Source organism: Dicentrarchus labrax, unplaced genomic scaffold (genome assembly GCF_905237075.1).
Source record: "Dicentrarchus labrax unplaced genomic scaffold, dlabrax2021, whole genome shotgun sequence".
In the NCBI taxonomy this organism is placed as follows: Eukaryota; Metazoa; Chordata; class Actinopteri; family Moronidae; genus Dicentrarchus; species Dicentrarchus labrax.
Window position 1 is genome coordinate 15,480,275 of NW_026136714.1, and position 22,381 is coordinate 15,502,655.

At 41.9% G+C, this 22,381-nt stretch overlaps 1 protein-coding gene across 7 annotated transcripts in view; it reads right to left on the reverse strand.

Annotated features, from left to right (window-relative positions):
• Window positions 1-22,381, reverse strand: part of slc20a2 (solute carrier family 20 member 2) — a 52,035-nt gene that overhangs the window by 28,024 nt on the left and 1,630 nt on the right. Inside the window, exon 1 of one of the 7 annotated variants that reach the window (XM_051421685.1) lies at window positions 5,403-5,612. The exons of 3 other annotated variants lie outside the window; for them this stretch is intronic. The gene's annotated coding sequence lies outside the window, so the exon portion shown is untranslated. Of the gene's footprint in view, window positions 1-4,042; window positions 4,381-5,066; window positions 5,086-5,398; window positions 5,613-22,381 lie in introns of those variants that run through there. 3 more of the 7 variants (XM_051421681.1, XM_051421686.1, XM_051421682.1) reach the window with 3 other exon arrangements.

The following is a 22,381-nucleotide window of genomic DNA, read 5'->3' on the forward strand; positions in this document are numbered from 1 at the left end:
AGCATAAAGAAATTCCAAATAAAAAATAAAAAAAGCTAAACTTAACACGATGCCTGTAGGTAATTTCTTTCAAGAAGCAGTGGAAGTCCATAGTGCAACCCATGGGGGGCAATTCTAGTGTCTTCTCAAAGGCGATGGAGTATCCCTAGTACTTAGAAAGCAATATGTCAATATTTTGGGAAATAACCTTACTCGCTTTCATGCTAGATTGATTCTACCTTCAAGTCTGCACGGTAAATCATTACAGCCAGCAGCAGGTTAACCAAATTACCTCAGCATACATACTGGGAACGGGGGAAAACAGCTAACTTGGCTCTGTCCAGCGGTAAACTAAGCTAAGCGGCTGCAGCTTCATATTTTCCTCACTGAGTGGTATCCATCTTCCCTCCAGGATTGCAAGGGCTTTTTTTGGGTTCGTGGCAGCCTCAAATGCCTGATTTCACATCAGTTTACCTCCGCTTTTGCGCAACACTGGGGAAATGCCTTGCAAGGTCATTAGCAGTCATTTTTGTTGGTAAATGTTCATGTCGCACAGGTCTGCATCCTTTTTATGTTCCCATTACAAAATCCAACATAAATAATGAACTGCACAAGCCTCTGTCTTGACCCCTGCTCTCTCATGATGAACAGCTACAACTCAAGGTGTAAGCAGCGACACCTTGTCCAAATGTGGTGACTGCAGAAACAGAGCAAGTACTTTTTCTTGAACATCCCAGTCATCTGTGGACCACTCAACACCACCCTATGGACATTGACCAGACTGCCAAATATGGACACAAGCAGGCTGCATTCATAACCAAGCTGTGTAACCTCAGTGAGGCATTGTCCAAACTGTGGTCAAAAAGTACACCACACTTCCAAAACAAAAATCCGTCTGCAGCTCTCAGTATCTGGTGCGTTAGCTGCTAGATTTGAAAACATCAAATGTCTATTGCACATGGAAAACACAACACAACCTGTGAATGTTGCTACATTCTCACAGATGAAGAGGTATATGACATTATGTCCTTGAGGCGTAAGTCAACAGCCCTGCCACAACTTGCTACATACATTGATTTGTACACGCAGCCACCAGTCAGAGAACACAGAATGAGCCAGGGATTCAGTTTCAGATTCATCTGCATGGTGCACTTTAAACAAAGCTCATGGAAAATGGATTTCTTGCAAATAGATTTGCTATATGACTGCCAGTGTGTTAGAGGAAACATCTCAGGCTACACATTCAAGCTAGGTGACGCCTGGGTGTTTACAATTCTCCAATGAATGATTCATTGGGACCTCGAAACTTCTAAGAGACATAATAGAAGCTTCTTAATAGAACATAATACAAAATGAGTTGCATAAAATGTTATGTAACCTGTGTGAAGGTTATCTTTTCTTTTACTCTATTTTTCCACACCACTAAAAGTCAAATGAATAAAAAAACCTTCACAATAGCAAAGATTTTTAAACACGTCATCCACATCCACATCCACATTACTGTACTTTACCTTCAAGGAGTATTCTACTGCAAAAATATAATTTTGGTAACACCTACTCAGTCAGGGTGGCAAATATGAAAATGAGCAGAGTGCTATAATGCAGATTCACCAGCAATGAGGATAATTGCTTTGTGCTACCTGGGTAACAATGCACTACATGATTATGTTGCTGTTTTTCTGGTTATATTTTTCTGGAAAATAAACCGGAGATGAAACATTAAAATGTTGAATTTAATTTGAAAAACTGGCAATAATGGCTTCTTGTTACCAGAGGGAAGAAATTACTTGTCAGCTCAATCAAAACAATTTAGGAGAGATATTTGAGATGATATGCAGGCAACTCTCTCACAGGGGCACAAAGTATGCTGAATAATAATAAGTTAATGTATAGTAATCTTTTAGACATGCACATATTGCATGCCAACAGCTAACAAAACCAAACAAAATGAATTTCACAGTTAATTATGGTTTCTAACACAGTTTGTTTAAAAGACCGCTGTGCCATTAAAATACTGATAATGGATCAGTTTCAAGCAGTTTGTTGGAGAGCCCTGTGAATATTCATTTTCTCTTAAGCAGGTTGATTTTACCTCATCTGTCTGGAGGCTTCTGGGTCTCTAGTGTGAATTTAAAATTCCAAGCTAAGATAATGCTCAGCTATGACAAAGGTTTGAGACATTAAGTCCCCCAACAGTGTGTAACATACTGTTTCCCCATTCAGCTCAGGTGCAAGGTGCTGAACCTGAGACCACCGGGGAGGCAGGAGCTGTCCCAGGTGATACACTTTATGACACCAGGAGAAATCCATGATGTTACTTCATGCAAGTAGCAGGTCTAGCTATATTTTAGTGTTGATACTTTAAGCACATGACAAATATGTCCTGGCTCAAAAACAGCCTATCATACCCCTTGATAATGGAGCATGTGACGAGTGAATCACCAAAGCTGCTTCCACCCATTTCAGTACGCAAACCTGTCGTCAGTCACGACCTAAATCTTCTACATCTCAAGAAACAATCCACAGGCAGTTCACAATGGAAAGGTACTCAGGAACAATACTGTATGATAAAACATTAACATTCAAATTATTAACTGTGGGCCTCGATGCATAAAGTGGTTCAATTCAACCTTTGCACCTGATCTTAAAAAATAGGAAATGCAAATCATCAATAATTATCAATATGAAGTAGACCTTTTAAACTTTGTATGATTTTATTATGATAAATGTTTCTGGTATATCGTCCATCCCCAGTTTTGCGGTTTGGTTTACCACTTTTGGAAAGTCATGAAGGAATTCCAATACATATCCTGGTACTCCAGAAGATGGTAAATTGATAATTGATAGTGATTTAGAGTTTTCCTTCATAGGAGCATATACTGTGTCTCTTTGCTACTCCATATGCCATTATTCCCAGCATTCCTTACTGCAATCAGCTTTTTGAAATTTTCCAATTTTGCTAATTTATTAAGTGTTTAATACACAAACTTAACTATCTGGGGATGACACCATTCTTTGGCTTTGGCTCCTCCGGTCCACTTGTCAAAGACACAGACCCCCAAATTGTTCCTAATAGACAGACCTTGCATAGCAGGTGTGTGAGTAAAGCGCTTTGTCTGCCAAGATAAAAAGAGCACTATAAGAGCAATCAGTTTACCATTTAACATCTCATAGCTTGAAATAAACTGCTTTCCCATCTAAAAAAGCGACACAAAATAAAAAAAACACTTGAAACCGACACTCTGTGAGGTAACATGCTCTTGAGGATTATTTCTGGCAGACACATTTTCTTCCTGTGGGTGTCAGGTGGCAAACAGTACACATAATGAGGACACTGACACAAATAAAACACAACATGGGGGAAACAAGCCTAAATGAGGTCTTCATTTTGTCTAGGCTGGAAGATTTCATCATACTGTCTAGAGGACAAAGTCAAGATTTTTTTTAAAAGGGACATTGTTCAATACATGTGGCGAATATTAACAATTACCTGTCCAGCTACATCCAAACCTGAGCATTGCATGTTACCTGTTACAGCGCTGACCTCTATAAGCAAATGTGTTGTGGCTGTATAGGCAAACCTGTGTGCAAACTACTTACTGTGATCACTTCTCTAATTGTTTGCTGTTGCTGCTGTACAATGCTCATTAATCTGCCTGAGATGCCACTGCACCACAGCCACAGCTGGTGCAAAACACTGTGTCACGAGCTACAGTCTGCATTGACACGCGGCTGCACTATCCACGCACTGATTCTCTCCCCCCCCCCACCCCTTCCTCCCATCAACTAACCCTTCTTCTCTAGGCACATGCTGAAAGGATCCAAGCTAGAACATACATACATGCAGTGTCAGATGATGACTCACACAGCAGCATCCTACCAGTGCTGGCTGATTGTTACACCTGAAGCATACGCAACTGCAGTCAGTGCCTCCAAGGACACAGGATGCTCACATCCACCAGATGGCTTATAAACTTAAAGAACAGAGACATATGGTTAAGACAAAAAACTGACGGGCAGGCACGAAGGCAGACCTGAAAGCCTGAAAAACAACTCCACTCACCTTCATGTCTCCTCACATCAGTGGAAGGTGAGAAAGTGGTGGAGATGAATGAATGTCAAAGACAAAATGACTGTACAGGGGAGAAACACGGACAGAGAGAAACGGTGGGTTGAAAAAGCAAAAAAAAAGAAAAACGGGAATAAAAAGGGGGAGGTGAGCATGTGATTGACGGGAAATAAAATTATGAGGAGAGAGTGGAACAGCTGATGACGGGAGGACTGAGAGAAAGGAGCAGGAGAGGCTTAGTGAGAAATCAGCAGGTTGTGGTGGTGTTGCAGGAGAGAGGAAGAGAGAGCAAGATAACAAGAGAGAGCAACAGAGAGAGTGAGAGCGGCATAGCCAGCTGAGTCTAGACTGCCTCTTAAAGGAAAGTATCTGCATTCACAACACATGCCAGCCAATGACAAATGTCGAAGAGGCCAGGGCGTACCGCTGAATGGCTGTCTGCGTGGAGAGAGGATGGACAGATGGAGAGGAAGCAGCCAATGACTGCGGAGGAGGATAACCAACGAGGGGGAGATGAGAGGGAGAGGAGGTTAGCTGTGTGTGGATGCGTTTTACAGCCGGAGAAAAGCATGCAGACCGATCAAGGGCATTCAGAGCGTTGCCATTCCCTTGGTTACTATGGTCTCGGCACAATACAAGTTTTAGATCGATCAATGTAGTATGAAGATTCCGGCACATAAATACTGATGCGCATGTTCAGAAGGAGAGCAACAGTGTGACAAACTGAGGGAATGAGCTCTGAATACTGCAACTATTCAGCATGATGAAATGAGCTGGGCCAGTTTGGGCCATTTTTCATGGTAACACAGAGGCCCGTCACACAAGAACACGCACTATCTCAACATTGTTATTTGGCTACGGTCCGCCAATCACTTTCTTTGCTACAATTGTGCCTTTCAAAAGACGCAGCCCAACAGTATGTCTTTATGTGACTTGGCTTCGGCCGGCAGAGACAGTGGCTCTCGTTGACACAATGAAGAGTGCTGAGCAGAGTCAGGGCTCATTGCTGACAACATACAAAGCAGAGCTAGAGTCCACGTCCTTTTCAGCAGTTCCTCCACACTCACTGATAATGCTACGAGGCATGGCGAAGGAGTCTATGAGAGATAAGGCAAGAGAAGCAAATTAGTTGAAGCTTTCTGGAAGCTTTTTGTTCTAAACAATGACTACGCAATACTCTGGTCATGGCATCTTCATAATTGTTCTTCAAACTTTGGGGAAAAAAAATATCAGACACAAACAAGTCACACACACACACTCACACAAGTCCAGCCATGCAGTTTTCTTGTTTGACCTTCATGCAATCTTTGCACAGTTTTAACCATAAACTTAAAAACACTCATTACTCACGTACACCATTGAAGCAAAGGCAATGTCTGGTGCCACTGGGCAATTCAGGTCCTGTTCCCTTCGTTCTCACATACTGTGCAAGGACTAGAATAGGGGCGATAAATTCATTTGTCCGGTACCGTTCAGTGGTCTGATCTTGTGTTTGTTTGAGTCCCTGTGGTTTCTCCTCTATCGTTTCTCACTCATTCTCTCCCTCTCTGTCCCCCAACTGGCCCTGCTTGCTAAAAAGCCTATCTGCGTCAGCTGCACCTGCTGCCTCTGACTCTGTGCTTCGCAGCAGGGAGGCGCTGTCTGCTAGAACCAAAACACACACATACACACACTCTGTGCAGTGTTGAGATCAGTCAGCCTCTATGGACAGGAAGGGGGTCGCTTAAGAATGACAACAACAGCGCGCATGACACTCTCAACACTATCTTCAAAGGCTCCCCACACATTTCCATAAATCGTCTAACTCTCTCTCTCCACTGCCGTGGGTCTGCATTGCAGCACTAAGTCAGGTTGTCAAGAAGCAAGTAACTCTGGTAATCCTTCAGATTGCTTCTGATGGCCATTACAAGCACACAGGCAACCTGTCAAAAATTAATGTGGGTCTGCAGCTAAATCAATAGTTTTCAGTACACTTTCTTGGCTGATTTACAGTGGTAGAGATGAGTGAATATCATCCCACTGTCTCCTCGCCATCACTTAAATCCCAAGGCAGCAGTGAAACATCTCAGACCACAATCCCTCCTTTGAGACAAAATAGCCTTCTTAAGCTTTATGAATATTTATTTTCCCTTTTAGTTAAGTTTACTTAGGTTTGACACAAGAACTGACAGCATGTGGTGTCTACATTAGTTTCAAATGTAATTCTGGGTGTCAACAATGCTTTTGTGTCAGCGGCACTTTCTCACCACCAACCACAAAGATAAACAACAGCCAGTAATAATGAAATCACTCACACTTAATTATCCACATCAATTGAAGCACAGACAAGGCTGTATACTGCAGATTTTCACTGAAGAACACATGACTTATAAGGGGTACTCCACCGACTAAGCATTGCACTCCTTTAGCATTGTTGATTTATTGTACGATGGAAAGTTAAAAAATAAGAAGAATCAAAATCAAACTCAAAGCAGAATCGTCGTTATCGAGACGTCGTCTTTTATTCTTCACATGCGCCTACATTACCCAAAATGCATGTGACTTAAGGCAATTCTTCAAATTTCTTGCAGCTCCCTACAGAACTTCATACAGTGTTTTTCACATATACAGTAGAACGCCACAAGACACGTAACAATCTTTGAGTGCAAAACCCAGGGACTTCCCTGTAACTGTTAAATTATATTCCAAGCCGATTTATTGCCCACTGAATAAACACAATATTTTATCACGTATTCTACTGACACCTCTGTCACATTAGTCTTCGATGTGTAAGCCACTCCATCGCCTTCAATATTTCTACCGTGGATTAATATGGCGGCTTGGTCCCGTTTCGTGCGATGACAAAATCATAGACGTCAGTCTCACACTCCATAGACCGAACAAGTATCAAAGCCTTTAGCAACACTAAAGCAGGCTGTGTTACAACAACAAACAATCGAGCCCCCCTCTAGCTTTCAGTGTTGAGTAAGCCTTATGTTTAAATACTCTTTTAAGGTCAGCTCTCTCTGGTTTCAGCGGAGACTGTGCACGGGTTTGACTCCCTCACCCTGAAATGGCAAAGTGACTAAAGCAACTCCTCCCTATAAGAGTGTCTGTACAACTGTTTTAAGAGACAGACACACTGTACTGTCCTTACACTGTTTGTGTTGCTTCATAAAGGGTCCATAAAAGGACATTAATTTGCAGCAATACAATAAGAGCAATAAAAGAAACAAACACAGATTTATAATTGATTTAACATTTAAAGAGACATGAATATTGATTTCAACTAGTAATCTTTTTCTTAAATAAGTTAATAAATCTGGGATTTGACATGATTCTCTAGAAACATCCAGCTTAGCGTGTGACGCACACACACACACACACACACACACACACACACACACACACACACACACACACACACACACACACACACACACACACACACACAAACCTCACTCAAAATGCATAAAAAAACACAATGACTAAAATAACACCAATACAAAGGAAGCTGTGCCAAAAATAAAGCTTTTAGGCTGGCAGAAACTATTGGTCATCTCTGAGAATAAACCATGCTCACAACAGGGATCCTAACTGACCAATCAAAATGTGCCTAAAAAATAAATATAGAGCCAACTACTTTATTAACAACAGTAAGGGGGCATGTTTTGCTGGCTAACCTCCACATCATAGGTCTACTTACACAATCAAGCTTGGTACCTGCCCACAATTGTGGCTTTTTGAGGTTGCAGTCCAGCTTCTTTTTCTGCCACCACTCTCCATGTTCCTGAGTGTAGGAGTCATCTTACCCTTGACCCTTTCTATGTTTTCCTCTCCTCTCTCACCCCCCTCCCGTGCTCGGCTTTAGCCGGACAGTTCCAGTTCTCTTCCACGAATCTGCATAGGTAGCCAATAGCAAAGAGTGTCCCCTTCACCGCTGTCCTTCTTCCTCTTTCCTCCTCTGTTTACCCCTCCGGATCTATCCTCATCTTAAGTGAGGAAACAGAGAAATGTTGATCTGGCTCTGAACTCACGGAGCACTGCCAGGACCTCCAACCTACCTACCTCTTTCTCGACTGCTGAGACTGGTAATCTACTGTTGGCATGTTCTGTGGTATTAAAATGTGTTACTGGGGCAAAGTGGGTGCCGGTATTAGTGAGTGCTGAATCACAGCACAAATAGGGCAAGAGAAAAGGAGAAAGGAGAGGTACCAATATGATAAATTATGTTTTAGGCTACGTCCACACCAATGGGTATAAATGCCCCTTGTTGTATCTGTTTTTGCCTTCCATCCACTCGATACTGCCGACCGACCGATCTTAATGAAAATGTTCTCCAAAATGGAAATCTTTGAAAAGCTTATAAGTTGTCATGTTTTACTGTCTTACAGTATGAATCAAAGTAGAATTAATGTGGCTTTTAACATTAATTAACAGAAAACAAATTTTCATTCTTTTTGAACACCAAGACAATGACTGAAAAGTCTAATCCATCAACACATTTATTACATAGATATATTATTAATAGTCATCTATATTTCATAGTACTAGCAGTCTGGGGAAGGTCTACATAGTGCACGTGTCCTGCAGGCGCAACAGCAGGTGGTAGAAGGTCAGGGAAGGACACAGTTAGACACATAGACAGGAGTTTGAAGTATCTGCATTGGTGTGGACATGTGCTTACTATGTCATAGTATTAAGTGTTTGTGGCCAGATTTCAGGAAAATAGGAAATAAACAAGCTCATACACCAAATGTGGAGATCTTTCAAGAACAGTTTATAATGAAAATGCAAGCTTGTTTCAGTTATATATAATAATTATAGTATAATAGACATTTGTAACCTTGGATGGCTGTGTCCTCACATGGGAGGTTAAAAGATGAGTCTAGAAGGGAAGGGAGAGAGAGAGAGCGGCAGACAAAGAGAGAGAAAGAGAAAGAGGGAGAACGCTCCCTCCTAAGCTGGATCTAGTGGCCTGTGCCCTCCTGCTCTTAATCCTGGCTTCCAGCACATGACCCAGCTAACAGTATTATGGAGTGCTTTGATTAGACCTGCCGCTGTGCACACGTAGTGGGAGACGTGGTGGCGGTGGGGGAACATGGGGTCCTTTGCTCTGCCACCACTTTGCAGGAATGCCAGGCCTCTACACACACACACACACACACACACACACACACACACACACACACACACACACACACACACACACACACACACACACACACACACACCATAATAACCATACGTTTAACCTCAGTCTACACAGCCGACACACAGTGGAAGAAAAGACACAAGGCTGGCCGGATTAGGACTGCAAGTCAGTGAGTCAGCGGATTACCCCGGCACTGTTATTCTAGGTGAAAACTAAAGAGTAATGCTCAAAAACGTGCTGCTAGCATTAGCCGTGGCTGATAGGCCGCAGAATGAGTTGCGAGAAAGGCACTTAGAGCAATCACAACAGGGAGGGGAATTTCACATGACGACTTCAGCAGTTGGCCTTAATCGCCTCAAGGGGTCTCACAAGGGAGAAGTTGATGAACTGATAGAAAAAAACCTTTAAAATCAAGGACTCACTAAAGTAAAGTTATATTATATATTGGCCCCAGTTTGAATTATATGTACTGCTGTTCAATAAACATTTGTCACTGAATTAATGTCTGCTGTGCTCTTACAATATCACAACAAAAGGGAGGGAAATAAAGCTGGTCAGAAAACAAAACTGAAGAACGTCAACTGTTGTGGAATTCAGCACAGCATGTCTTCACCATGGGAGGTAAAGTGTATGTCGTTATTTCATGTCCTTACACTGTTTGTACAGCTATTAAGGGGATTTGCCAGAGAACCCAGATTTGAACATGAAGTTAATTTTTTAAGCCATTGAGGGAATTGTTTTGTACAGCAGCAGGATCCAGTCCAGCTGAGAGATTTCTGACCTACAAAAACTTTATGAACTACAAAAAAGATTGAGGATGAAAGAAACTCAACAGTCCACAAGCAGTTTTCTGACAGTGAACAAATTTGTGCACCAACAAAACCAAGGTCTTAAATCCACGACTGCCAGCAGAGTAACAATACTGCCTGGCAGGAGAGTTGAATCAAGGCTCCTATCTGCTACTACTACTTCTGAAGCATGAATGAGTTAATCTTAAAAATCGCACTGTACACACTGTGTGACCACTGTTATCTATCACGTTTGCCAGTTGTGTTTCAACACTTAAAAGGACATGGTGCATACACACACACACACACACACACCCACACGTTGTACTTTTCAACTTCAAAAAAAGTGTGGTGTTCATTTTTTGCATTTTGATTTGCAAACCAGGTCACACCCAAAGGCACCTCGTGATACAAGTAAACTAGATCGGAAGTTTTTGCCCTGTAATGTGATAAACAGGAGAACTGTGAAATGAAGTAGTCGTATCACTGTACTTCTGTCAGTCAGCTGTGTGTGTCTGCCACTAACACCACTATTTCAGACAATTCAAATGTTTTTAATACAGCTGTTGTCCTGACTGCAGGGGGAGATATTTTTGAGGACAGCATCCTTTGAGGCTGTGTGTGGCATGTGCTACTTTCTTTGTGCCCGAGTACTGTCGCAGCATGCTCGACACTGAAGGAAACTCATAGTGACAAGTGGTCTGCTGGTGTTCCGGTAATGGAGGGGAGATGGGGAGGAGGGTGGGTTTGTATGGGTCACCTCTAATCCTGTTGGGGTAAATCATTTCCTTGAGACTTTTCCACCCATCGCCTCAAATCAGAACATCATCTTGCCCCACCAGGAGGAGGCACGATGAAGCTCAAATCCCCTCGTTTGCCTCATGTACCACTAGAATTCTAAAACACATGGAGCAAGGTTTAGAATTTATAGAAGCTATAAATGTCTAAACACTTCATATAGAGAGGTTATTGCTGTCTCTTTCAGTTTTTTTTAATGCACCTCCTGCGAGCTGTAGGCTGCATTGGTTTTCATTGAAAGTTGCTGAGATATAGCGTTGCCTCTAGTGAAGTAATTCACCATTTTAAATATACTTGTGTATTTTATTTCCCCCCTGACGTGACTTCATAACGACCCAGTTATTGCCACTATATGAAACATAGCTCCATTATAGAAGAACTGAATGTGAGGAGACCACTTTGTTCCCCCAGTTAGATGCATCCTCTCCACTCCAAGTTTCAATTTGCCTTTTCACTGCCGCACATAAGGACATAATGAGGTACAAGATAAAGCTCCAGTAGAACAAACAGTATGAACTCCTGACTGTGGCAAACACATCAGCGGGTTTAGTCTCTTCATAGATATTAATACAGATTTGAAGAAATTATCTAACTGCAATTTTTCTAACCAATATCGTGTCTGTGCTTTAAATTGATTTTGTTTTGTGGTCTACATAAACAGCATAAGACTATACCAAATGTTACCACAAACTTACATTGTCTATATTAATAGAGTCAGATACAATCATGCAGTTAGTTGCCAAGGACCCCCCAAGGTTTTAATACAGTACTAATGTACATAACGGCATTCCTGATGTTACTCAACACTATTCAAAATGTAACCATGACATTCTTAAGTGCCTTTATATTGGTTGATAAGCTGCATATTTGGCCACTTATAGTAATAATAGCTTAAACTTTCCTCTTTGCAGCTTATTGAGAAACTATTAATTATGTTAGTTCTAATTAAAAATCACAGCTTACAATTTGAACTCCTACAAAATTTGGATATAAAAGTCATTAATATTTCAGCCGTAGGCAACAGGAAAAACAATACACCCTATCATATATTTTCCTAGTTACTAGGGCTGTAACGGCTCTGAAACCGAGAACGAAATCGCGACACAAAAGTCCGCGGTCTCGTGTCGCGGATCCGAGAGACAGAACCGCGACACACTCGCTCCCTGGACTGTTTAGCTCTCGTTAAGACAGTGTAACTGCGGTGGTGGTGGCGGCCCGTGGGGCAGTAGCGGTGTACGCCTATATCGTATTTGTATTGACAGTAGGTTATTCTAGGTCATTTTCCACCTTATTTTAGTTTTTATTTACTACTTTAATCTGCTCCCTTTGTCTTCCCCCCACACACAGCACACACACCTAGCCTGGACCTCTGGTCACTCACGGCAAACACGCCCACTTGCTCCGCCTCTTTCTCTCTTTCCCTATGTGTGTCCCTGCTGACTTTCTCCATCAGCGGTACGTTTCATAAACTCACCCGTGATTCAGTTTTCAAGTGCGCCACTTTTGGGTCCAAACCGAAACTAACGTTAGTGAGTGACATCTGCAGTGGTGCGTTCACTGACACTCCGTAATAGGGATGGGGCCTATCCGATCCAGTATCGGTATCGGGACCGATACCAGCGTAATTCACGCATCGGATTTTCCCGATCCAACCTGCGGCGATATCCGATATCCATGAGCCATGTCTGCGCTTTAACGTTGTCTGCTGAAATGACTCCACAAGTGATTCCTGCCGGCCAGTCTGCTAGCTGGCTGCAAACTGTGGAATGGATTTCTTGAACGGAGGTGCGGCTCAATGAGACACAGAGTTATGAAACGCGCCCCGGCTCAGGAAATCCATTCCGCAGTTTGCAGCCAGCTAGCAAAGCCGTGATTCAGAGAGGCGGAAGCTCCCTCGCGTCGTAACTTACAACACTACGAACGCAATCAAACATTTAAAAAAGCACCACATGAAAGAGCACAAGGATTTTTGGGTCAAAATGAGAACCACCACTTGATTGTTAAAGTAGTATTACAGTTCTTACACGATACAGGCCTATATATGAAAATTTGAAGCAGTAACGCTATCCTTAGAGTGACTTCCTGAGGAGGGCAGTTATATGCCTAGAAGCATTTAAACTGCCAGAAATCCATATGAAGACAGAAAGACAAAAGGAGCTGTCAGGAATCACTTCTGGAGTCATTCCAAAAACAAGGTAAACTCCAGGCAGACAACGTGAAAGCTAAAAGGATTAGTGTGTGTGTAAGATGTTTATTGCACTTTTCTTATATTTCAAATATTTGACATTTTGGGAATTTAATAAATATTGACATGACAATAAATTTGAAACCCTTACAGTTGCATATTTGTTTTCAGGATGGGATTTTTCCTGTTAACAGGATTTCCTGTTTTTCTGACTTCCTTTTCTGACCTTATACTTACCTCAAGTTTCTTTTTGGGACATACATGCATACATACGTACATATCATACTTGCCTGTTGAGCGGAGTTTCAGCCTCATATAAAATCAATAATAATGATAATAATAACATTAAAGCAAACAGAGCTCGGTATAGTATCGGTATCGGCCGATATCCAAATTCAGGTATTGGGATCAGAAGTGAAAAAATGTGGATCGGTGCATCCCTACGCCGTAATGTAAGATTTCTGCCGTATCCGCTTAATGTAATATCAGGAAACAACTCTCTCTCTCTGTTTCTCTGCAAAATGGGGAAACGGGGAAAACCGCGGTATGAAGCGAACCATGGCTCAAAAATGGAGGTCTGAACCGAACCGTGGATTTGGTGAATCGTTACACCCCTACTAGTTACAAACAGAAGTGTTTATTTGTAAAGATTATGTTGACAGGTTTGTTGACTACAGTTCAGACTGAAGCTGGGTAAGCCTTCTCAGCATTACTGGGGGGCAGAGAGGGGGTCACTTACTATAGAGCCATAGCAAGGCTGGAATGTGTGAAACATTATAAAGATGTCATCGCCTGTTCAGTGCAGGGAACCCTGGAGTTTTTCAATGAAAGTTAATCCTTGTCTCCCATAGTTTACTGGCCTGACATTACCTTAGAAAAAGCATCTTTGCTATAGGACAGGACCTGTTTATTTTGTGCACACTCAACGTTCAGCATTTTCCCCAGGGTTTCTTGTAGTACAGAAGTATTTTTGGTGCCAGTGAATTTTCAAGGCTCCGTTCCAAAATAGTTCTCATTTCTATGTTTGGATTATCACCGACCTAAAGAGGACCAATTATACAATTTACCATTATTAAAAAGGAGGGCAACGAGACCTGTATTAGACCACTAATCATATCCTCCACTCAGTTTGAATACCCTGATTAATTCTTCTTCAAAAAGGCAAAAAATTGCCCCCTAATACAGTGTTAGGCAGATTGTTAAAGCGTAATGACATGATCCAGTGCCGTTATCATATGTGATGACAACAGTGTTCCCTTACACTGTACAATTAAATGTCACATAGGTAAATCAAAGACATAAACTTAAAAGGCACTACACTACTATACTATTGGACAAATCATTCAATAAAACAGAGATGATTAATAAGAATTGGTCAATATTAGAGATGTTGTATTAAGTAGGGTATGAGATGTCAATACTGCTTCTTATATTTCTCTATAATGTAATCAAATGTCTACTTCACACTGAGAAACTTCAGTAATTCTGTATGTAAATTCCATCATCTGTGTTGACAGAGACATCATGATAACGGCATACTATCCCAGAAACCATGTACCATGAGATGGTGAGAATGTGTGGACAAGTTACCTCTACCCAATCAATCAAATTATGAAACATTGCTGATCAGCACACTTAGAAGAACTGGACTCATCGATACCAGAAGTAAAAATTGCAAGCATGCCTGCGAGGAGCTTCAGTTACAGTACCGACGTGCAGGACAGCTGAGGGTGCTTAAGGGTTTTACTTCTGATTGTTTGATTGGGGGCCCACTAAACTGTCAAATGACATGTCACAGTAACTACGGTAGCAATACCAACCCATTAAAGTGTCATTTTAAGAAAGAAAATGACTATTTAGGAAATTGGATTTTTAAATGGTTTAAGTAAGCAACCAAGCCAGAACTCAGAAAACCTCTATAGCATGACTATCCCCTGATCTCTTGACATTCTGTCAACGATCAATGATGGATGTGTGTCAGCTAACAGTACATGTGTTTATTTACAGCTGAAAAATGTGCATTACTCGACAAATGACCGATTTGTGGCAACGACCTCAACTTCAACTAAACTGCTCACAGCACATACCTGTCATTTCAGTCTTGAACTCTTACATGTGGCATGTTGTACATGCCATTGTTCTGCTAGCTTGTCCCCCACCCTGCAAGGTGGCCTCCAGATAGATACCACTGGACTCAATCTGACAGACTGCCCCCACCTTCCAGCCTTGCTGCTTTCTGAGGTGTCACATATCCACCACTTGCTTGTGTTGCTAAAGGCAGTAGGGAGGAGACATGATTTGGCTAGAAATAGCAGTGTCACATGAGTATGTGCAGTGACCAGTCAGCCAGCTGCTCATCCTTACATGGAGACCTGCCCCATCCATACAATCAAATGCAAACAGGCGGTAACATTATCAACACAACAGTGTGGAGCGGCACAGACAGGTCGATCATTCATCTCTGAGGCTAGTCACACCCTTCACCACACTCGAGAGTTTGAACTAAGAGAGCAGAGTTAAAACGGACATGTGAGCTCACACCTGTTCAAACATCAGGATTTCTACAAACTCAGAAGAACTTTCACACAGACAAAAGAAACCCCTGAGCCCCCTTTTCCCATGAGAGAAAATGAAAAACACGTGTCTTGTTTATAAGGTTATGTCCGTACAATTAACTGAGAAAATATTTATACATAAGTTCATGTTCAAACTGAACTCACAACATTTGTCTCCATCAAACTCAATGAAAGTGCACATCAGAAGGGCTTCTTGCACAGCAGACTTTCTAGTTTAACATTTAAGAGAAACAATTATTATTATTATTATTATTATTATTATTATTATTATCATCATTGTTATCATCATCATCATCGTTATTATTTTCACCAAACCTCCCACTCAAAATTAAGCAACAAACGGGGACAGAAGTAATCCATACTGCAATATTTACTTATTCAAAAAATAATGTTAAAGACAATGTCAATATTGTGCAGACCACAGGACCTCATTTAGGTAACAATAGGTAACAAATGCATAGATTTGTATTCACAAAGCACAAAAATACCAAAAGGTCTTATTTACATGACCTGACAGATCAACCAGAAAGCCAACCACGACGTTTTCCAACCCCTCAAACTGACCCCAGGCCTTAGTGGCAAAATGACGACTCATTAAAGTCAAGCAAGTCATAGGTGCTCACGAACAAATGTACTTGAGTGAGAAGAACAGGGAAATATTGTCCATTCTACCTCCCATAAATAAAACCACAATGCCTCACAGTTTAGCAGTAAGCTTGTCATTAGCATAGTTAACACCAGGCCAGCACCCAAACAAGAGACGCTCTGTGTGACAACGCTTTGATACAGACCCTGCCGCTTACAGAAGGCCACCAGAAACACTACAAAAACGGCTCTCATGGCCTGAGTGGAGAGGACAAACACAGCCAAAAACACACAATAGGTCAGAGAAAACGATGCAACTAGCATAAACAGTCACATGCTAACTGGGGTAATAAATGCCTAATTGTTTACGTGTAAGTTGAGTTCCCTTTTTATGGGAAGAATCTAGGGGTTTTATCTTTAAGGAGGCAATAACTTAAAGAATAGAGGTTTGCTTGAATGCGTCACCCTCCCCAATTTAAAATGAGGGTCTCTTGCTTCAAAGAAACCAAGACGGGAAAACTACCAGGAAGCCTATGGCCCGGCTGCGTGATTACACAACTGATTCAATGCGAACAGTAAATGCTGATATTTGTCAAGAAGACAGAAGAAACCTTAAAAAATACCGCAATCATTCTGTGAAGACATGTCGGTAGGAAATCGGAGCATTATGAGCTATTAAGGCTCACTTTCGGGTCACAGAAGAATGCAGGCCTACGTGACAGTGGTAACAGGAGGACAGATGAGCATTGTGGGATGCCGACATTTTTTAATCGGTTGTAAGCTAGCCACTAGACAGGAGTTCCCTGAAACCAGCTGCATACATATACATGTGTACAAACCACAAATATTTAAGTGTATAAACGCAGCCTCAAGTATTTTTGTGTCCAGAAAACTTGGTTAAATACTGTGACAAACCAGTGGTAGTAAAGTAGTCTAATTGAGAGCTCAAATGGTTTTTGATTATTTTCCCAAGCTTTAACGGTGCCCTGACCCTGAAGCAATGCTTAAATTAAATAAGCAGGAGACTCACGGAACTGTGATGTCTGAAAAACTGCTATTCTGAAGTATTTGTTTTTGGCGTCTTTCTCCATTGCTGATGGCTCGCAGCTTGCTTAATGTGTGCTCTTCTCAGTTTCCTTTAACAACAACAACAACAACCGCCACCCTCGCACGGCGACCTTTCCTGCTCTCTTCTGTCCAGTGTGCTCGTTCCGACCTTTCTTAATAAAAAAATGAAAAAGACACGTTATCAGCTCCACATGATCTGTGACATGCTTAACCATGTTTTCTACAATAACATGGATTAAGCAATGCTAGAACAGACAGACACACACGACATTAGAGTCCCACTCTTTCTGTGCTATCATGTGATGTTGCCATGGCGAAGGAGGGCTCAGACATAACAGTGTGATTGTGCTCTGAGGGCGAGGTGGGCCGATCAGAGAGACAGACTGTTCTCTGACTGTGACACTGCCAGCCCTGGTGCCAACTGCCCTTCCGCCCACAGAGGCGCAGACACACCCACTGGCAGAAGGACCAGCCTGCACGGGGCCCTACCGTCATGGAAACCAGAACAGACTCCAGTGCATTTTCCATACATTTCATTATTCTTTCTTTGCTCTGAAGTTGAGCCGCAAGATCAAGGTTGTGTGTTCTGTTTTGCTAGAAAATGTTAAGCCCTTTGTATCGGACTTGAAACCCTATTTTAATATAAACATATAGAAATGCATCAATCAGTTGTGCTAGCATCTTTTATGTTATGCTGCAAGTGACTTATTCTTTGCTGATAAATCTGTAAATTATTTATTGATTAATCAACTTAACATCTACAACCATGCAAGCAGCTCTATGAGACTGTACTCGTACTAAATGCTAACATATCCTAGTTATGCATGGTAAGCACAAAAACCACGATGTCATCTTCATGGTGGGGCTAGAGGGAAAACAAAGAATGGAAAAGCTGCCGATGAAGCTCAACATATCGGCACTCTGCCTTTGTCAGGATAGAATACAGCAGTGGACTCACCTAAATGCGGCATTATACCATCTTCGACAGGTGCAACAGATCAGGGCTATCAACTTAAGAGGCCAATCTAAGGAAGGCCTGAGACCAAACAAAAGTCTTCTAACAGGAAAGGTCAGGGGGATAATGAAAGTCCTTAGGATTCATCCTCTGGGGATCATGAAAGTACCGTATTTTCCGCACTATAAGGCGCACTTAAAAGCCTTTAATTTTCTCAAAAAACGACAGTGCGCCTTATAATGCGGAGCGCCTTATATATGGATTAATTCTGGTTGTTATGGCAACCGTAGTCAGGAGCGTCGCGGAGTAATACACGTGCTTCACCATAATATTACAGTGTGTGTGTTTAAAGACGCCAAAATGGCACCTGTCAAGAGACACGCTTACGACGCGGACCTCAAACTCAAGGCTATCAGTCACGCAGTAGAACATGGGAATAGAGCAGCTGCGAGAGAATTCAACATTAATGAATCAATGGTACGGAAGTGGAGGAAGCAAGAAGATGACCTGCGTCAAGTAAAGAAGACCACACAGAGTTTCCGAGGGAACAAAGCGAGATGGCCACAGTTAGAGGACAAAATTGAACAGTGGGTTATTGAACAGAGAGCAGCCGGTAGAAGCGTCTCTACAGTCTCTATTCGACTGAAGGCAACAGCGTTAGCACGGGACATGAATATCAATGTCTTTCATGGCGGGCCTTCTTGGTGCTTTCGTTTTATGAAAAGACATAATCTCTCCATCCGCACACGAACTACCGTCTCGCAGCAACTGCCAAAAGATTACGAAGAAAAGCGCGCCACTTTCCGCGCATACTGCAAAAACAAGATCACTGAAAAGAAGATCCAGCCAGAGCACATCACCAACATGGACGAGGTTCCTCTCACCTTTGATATCCCCGTGAACCGCACTGTGGAGACAACAGGGACCAGAACAGTGTCTATACGCACCACAGGGAACGAGAAGTCATCCCTCACTGTAGTTCTCGGTTGCCAGGCTAACGGCCAGAAACTTCCACCCATGGTCATTTTCAAGAGGAAGACTTTGCCAAAGAAAAGTTTCCAGCCGGCGTAATCATCAAAGCTAACCCAAAGGGCTGGATGGACGAGGAAAAGATGAGTGAATGGCTGAGAGAAATTTACGTCAAGAGACCGGATGGCTTTTTCCACAAATATCCGTCCCTATTGATCTACGACTCCATGCGCGCCCATCTCACCGATGCTGTCAAAAACCAAGTAAAGCAAACTAATTCGGAGCTTGCCGTCATTCCGGGTGGATTAACTAAAGAACTCCAGCCGCTTGATATTGGTGTCAACAGGTCGTTCAAAGCTAAACTGCGAGCTTCATGGGAGCAGTGGATGACAGAAGGCGAACACACATTCACCAAGACAGGGAGACAGCGCCGGGCGACTTACGCCACTATCTGCCAATGGATCGTGGATGCCTGGGCTAAGGTATCAGTCTCAACTGTGGTCCGAGCTTTCACGAAGGCCGGAATCATCACTGAACTGCCAGGTAACAGCAGCGACACTGACACTGACTCGGATAATGACGAGAGGGATCCGGGCATGCTGGATGCCGTAATCGCCCAACTGTTAAACTCGGACACTGAAGATGAAGAATTTGAGGGATTTGTGGACGAGGAATGAACTGAAAAAGAGAGTGTATTGTGTTATATTTTATGTGTTATAACTGAACAATTTTGAGAGTTATTGTGAATACGCTAACGTTTGATTTAGCAGTATCAGGTTGTCTTTTTTTTACGTGTTACAAATGAACAAGTTTGGGAGTTATTGTGAACGTGTTTAATAAAGTTTGACTGACTTATCTGACTGTTTTGTTTGGCTTAATGCGCCCTATAGTCCGGTGCGCTTTATATATGAAAAAAGTTCGACAATAGACCATTCATTGACAGTGCGCCTTATAATCCAGTGCGCCCTATAGTGCGGAAAATACGGTATGTACAAAATGTCATCCTAATCTGTGTGATAATTAAATGATCCAGGCTGGTATTTCCGTCTGGACCAAAGTGGTGGACTGACCGACGTTGCTATCCCTAGGGCCATGCGGCTAGCATGACTAAAAATGTCAACAAAATCCTCATCACAATATCTAAGTGCCCAGAGTGAAGTTGTGACTTGGCTTGATTTGTCTGACATACAGTCCAAAGCTAGAGCCTAGGCAGATAAATTGTATGCATCTGTACTGGTGTTATGGCTTATATGTCGGCTGGTAAGTAACAAGACATCACAGTGCAGGAATGGAAAAAAATGTTTGAGGATATTTAGAAACGCATATCAGATATCAGCATCAGCCTCAAAAGATCCAGTGTCAGTCAGGCTTTATCTAAAATAAAAACACAAAGAGGCAGCAAATCTTCACACCACGTCCAGAAACCTTCGCTATGTTTGTGTGAATAACTGATTTTTTTCAATGTCAATTGATTAACGAATAAACTGTTTCACCACTGTCGACCTGATTATGTGAATCTGGCTTTGGACTACATCTCTACAATCATGTATCACACTGTGCAGACTGAATCTTGTCCCACTGTTTGTCTAAGAGAGAAAACACAGCATATAAAGGCTTTGAGAGAAAAAGGTACACTGTGCACAGAGCGAGGCTGTGAAGTAATGTGGTGTGACCTGCCTGTTCGTGGAAGGCATTCTTGTCACGGAGCGAGAGGCCTAAGGTGAATTCAACATTGAACTGGAACTAAAGGTGGAGTCATAGAAAGTTCTTAGAAACCAAACAATCAGTGCACGTGTACTGAGAGAGAACATCACTGTGAAAACTGGTCTGACTCTGCTCTCTCAGCATCTTGTTGAACCTGAAAACATTACACAATGTACACATATTTGTACCATGCATGCAAACAGCTCGTGCCGCCCTTCCTCCACTGACAGCCAGCTTCAACACAGAACTTCCAAAACACAAGCTTAAGCGGTCGACTTCACTGCTGTTTGAATATGCACTGCTGTGTGTCTGTTATGAAGCGTTTGGATTTATGGGTTAGCACAGAAGAGAGACTCTATTGAAGGTCTGGTCTAAGCTGTGGCTGCACCCTGGCAATTTAGTGTGAATCACTCTGCCTCGATTTGTTTTTTTTCCAGGAGGATTACACTGACAAAGGACAGGTCAAAGTACAGAGGAAATATAAACTGAATCTGTCCCTAATGTTGCTGTGAACCCACTTTAATGCCACAAGATAGTGATAAAAATTTAATTAAGGCTAAGTCAAAAGGAGGGCAACATCAGCAATATTTGTTTTTATGCTCTGCCAAAACTGTCTGATGAGACAGCATCACTGCAGCGACACCTGCTACAAACGTTCAGCTGCAAGGTTTCATGGGAAGTGGGTTCCTTTGGCAAATCAGGCAGCTTCAAATGAAATATTAAACTGTGTGAGTGAAAGACATTTTTATTAATTACCTTTCAAGAGTTTTACAAATGTGTGTACCTAAGGTATAAACATGGGTGTGGGGTGTTGCAAATAAATTCCTGTGCCATTTTATTATTACTTAAGCACACTTTGTAAAATAGGTGGGTATGTTTTCAAACAATGTAGGGAGGGGAGAGGGAGAGGTTACATGGCCACATGGTCCTTATCATAGGTGATCAACAGAAACCCCAGAACATGGACTCATATGTCCACATAAAGCATAAAGGCGTGTAAAAAATAGGGAAGTCATTAATCTGTGTATCTTATCATTATACACTTTCATATCTGTCCTATAACCTTTATGACTAGACATGATACAGCAATCAGTTGATTTCCACTTTATGAGGCCCCGCTGTGTAAAAGCGCTTATGTTGCATTTTCCCAACGAGGCTTTTATGCTAGAGAAAACAACTGAAAAGAAAGTGAGGTAGTGGCAGACACCAGCATTCTTCTTCTTTCTCCCTCTTCTTATCATAATATGCAGATTAATCATTAACTCACATTGTGGCTAACTGAATGCCATGTACTTCCACTGCCTATGTGGGCCATATGATAAGATATGTTTAGTGTGGGGTATGTGTAGTATGAAGAATACAGAAATTAAATTTTTTACATATTCTAGTTGAAATAACAGGAACACATAACAATGTAACACAATTCATTAAAATTGCATTTTGAAACTTTTTAAAGCTAATAATCTTTGATTTTGTTGTTTTTAGTGTTTAAACATAACTTTTGTACGGTCGGCATTGCAGTAGTGCAAGATACACTTTCCTATAAAATTACAACTAGAATATTGGTGCAG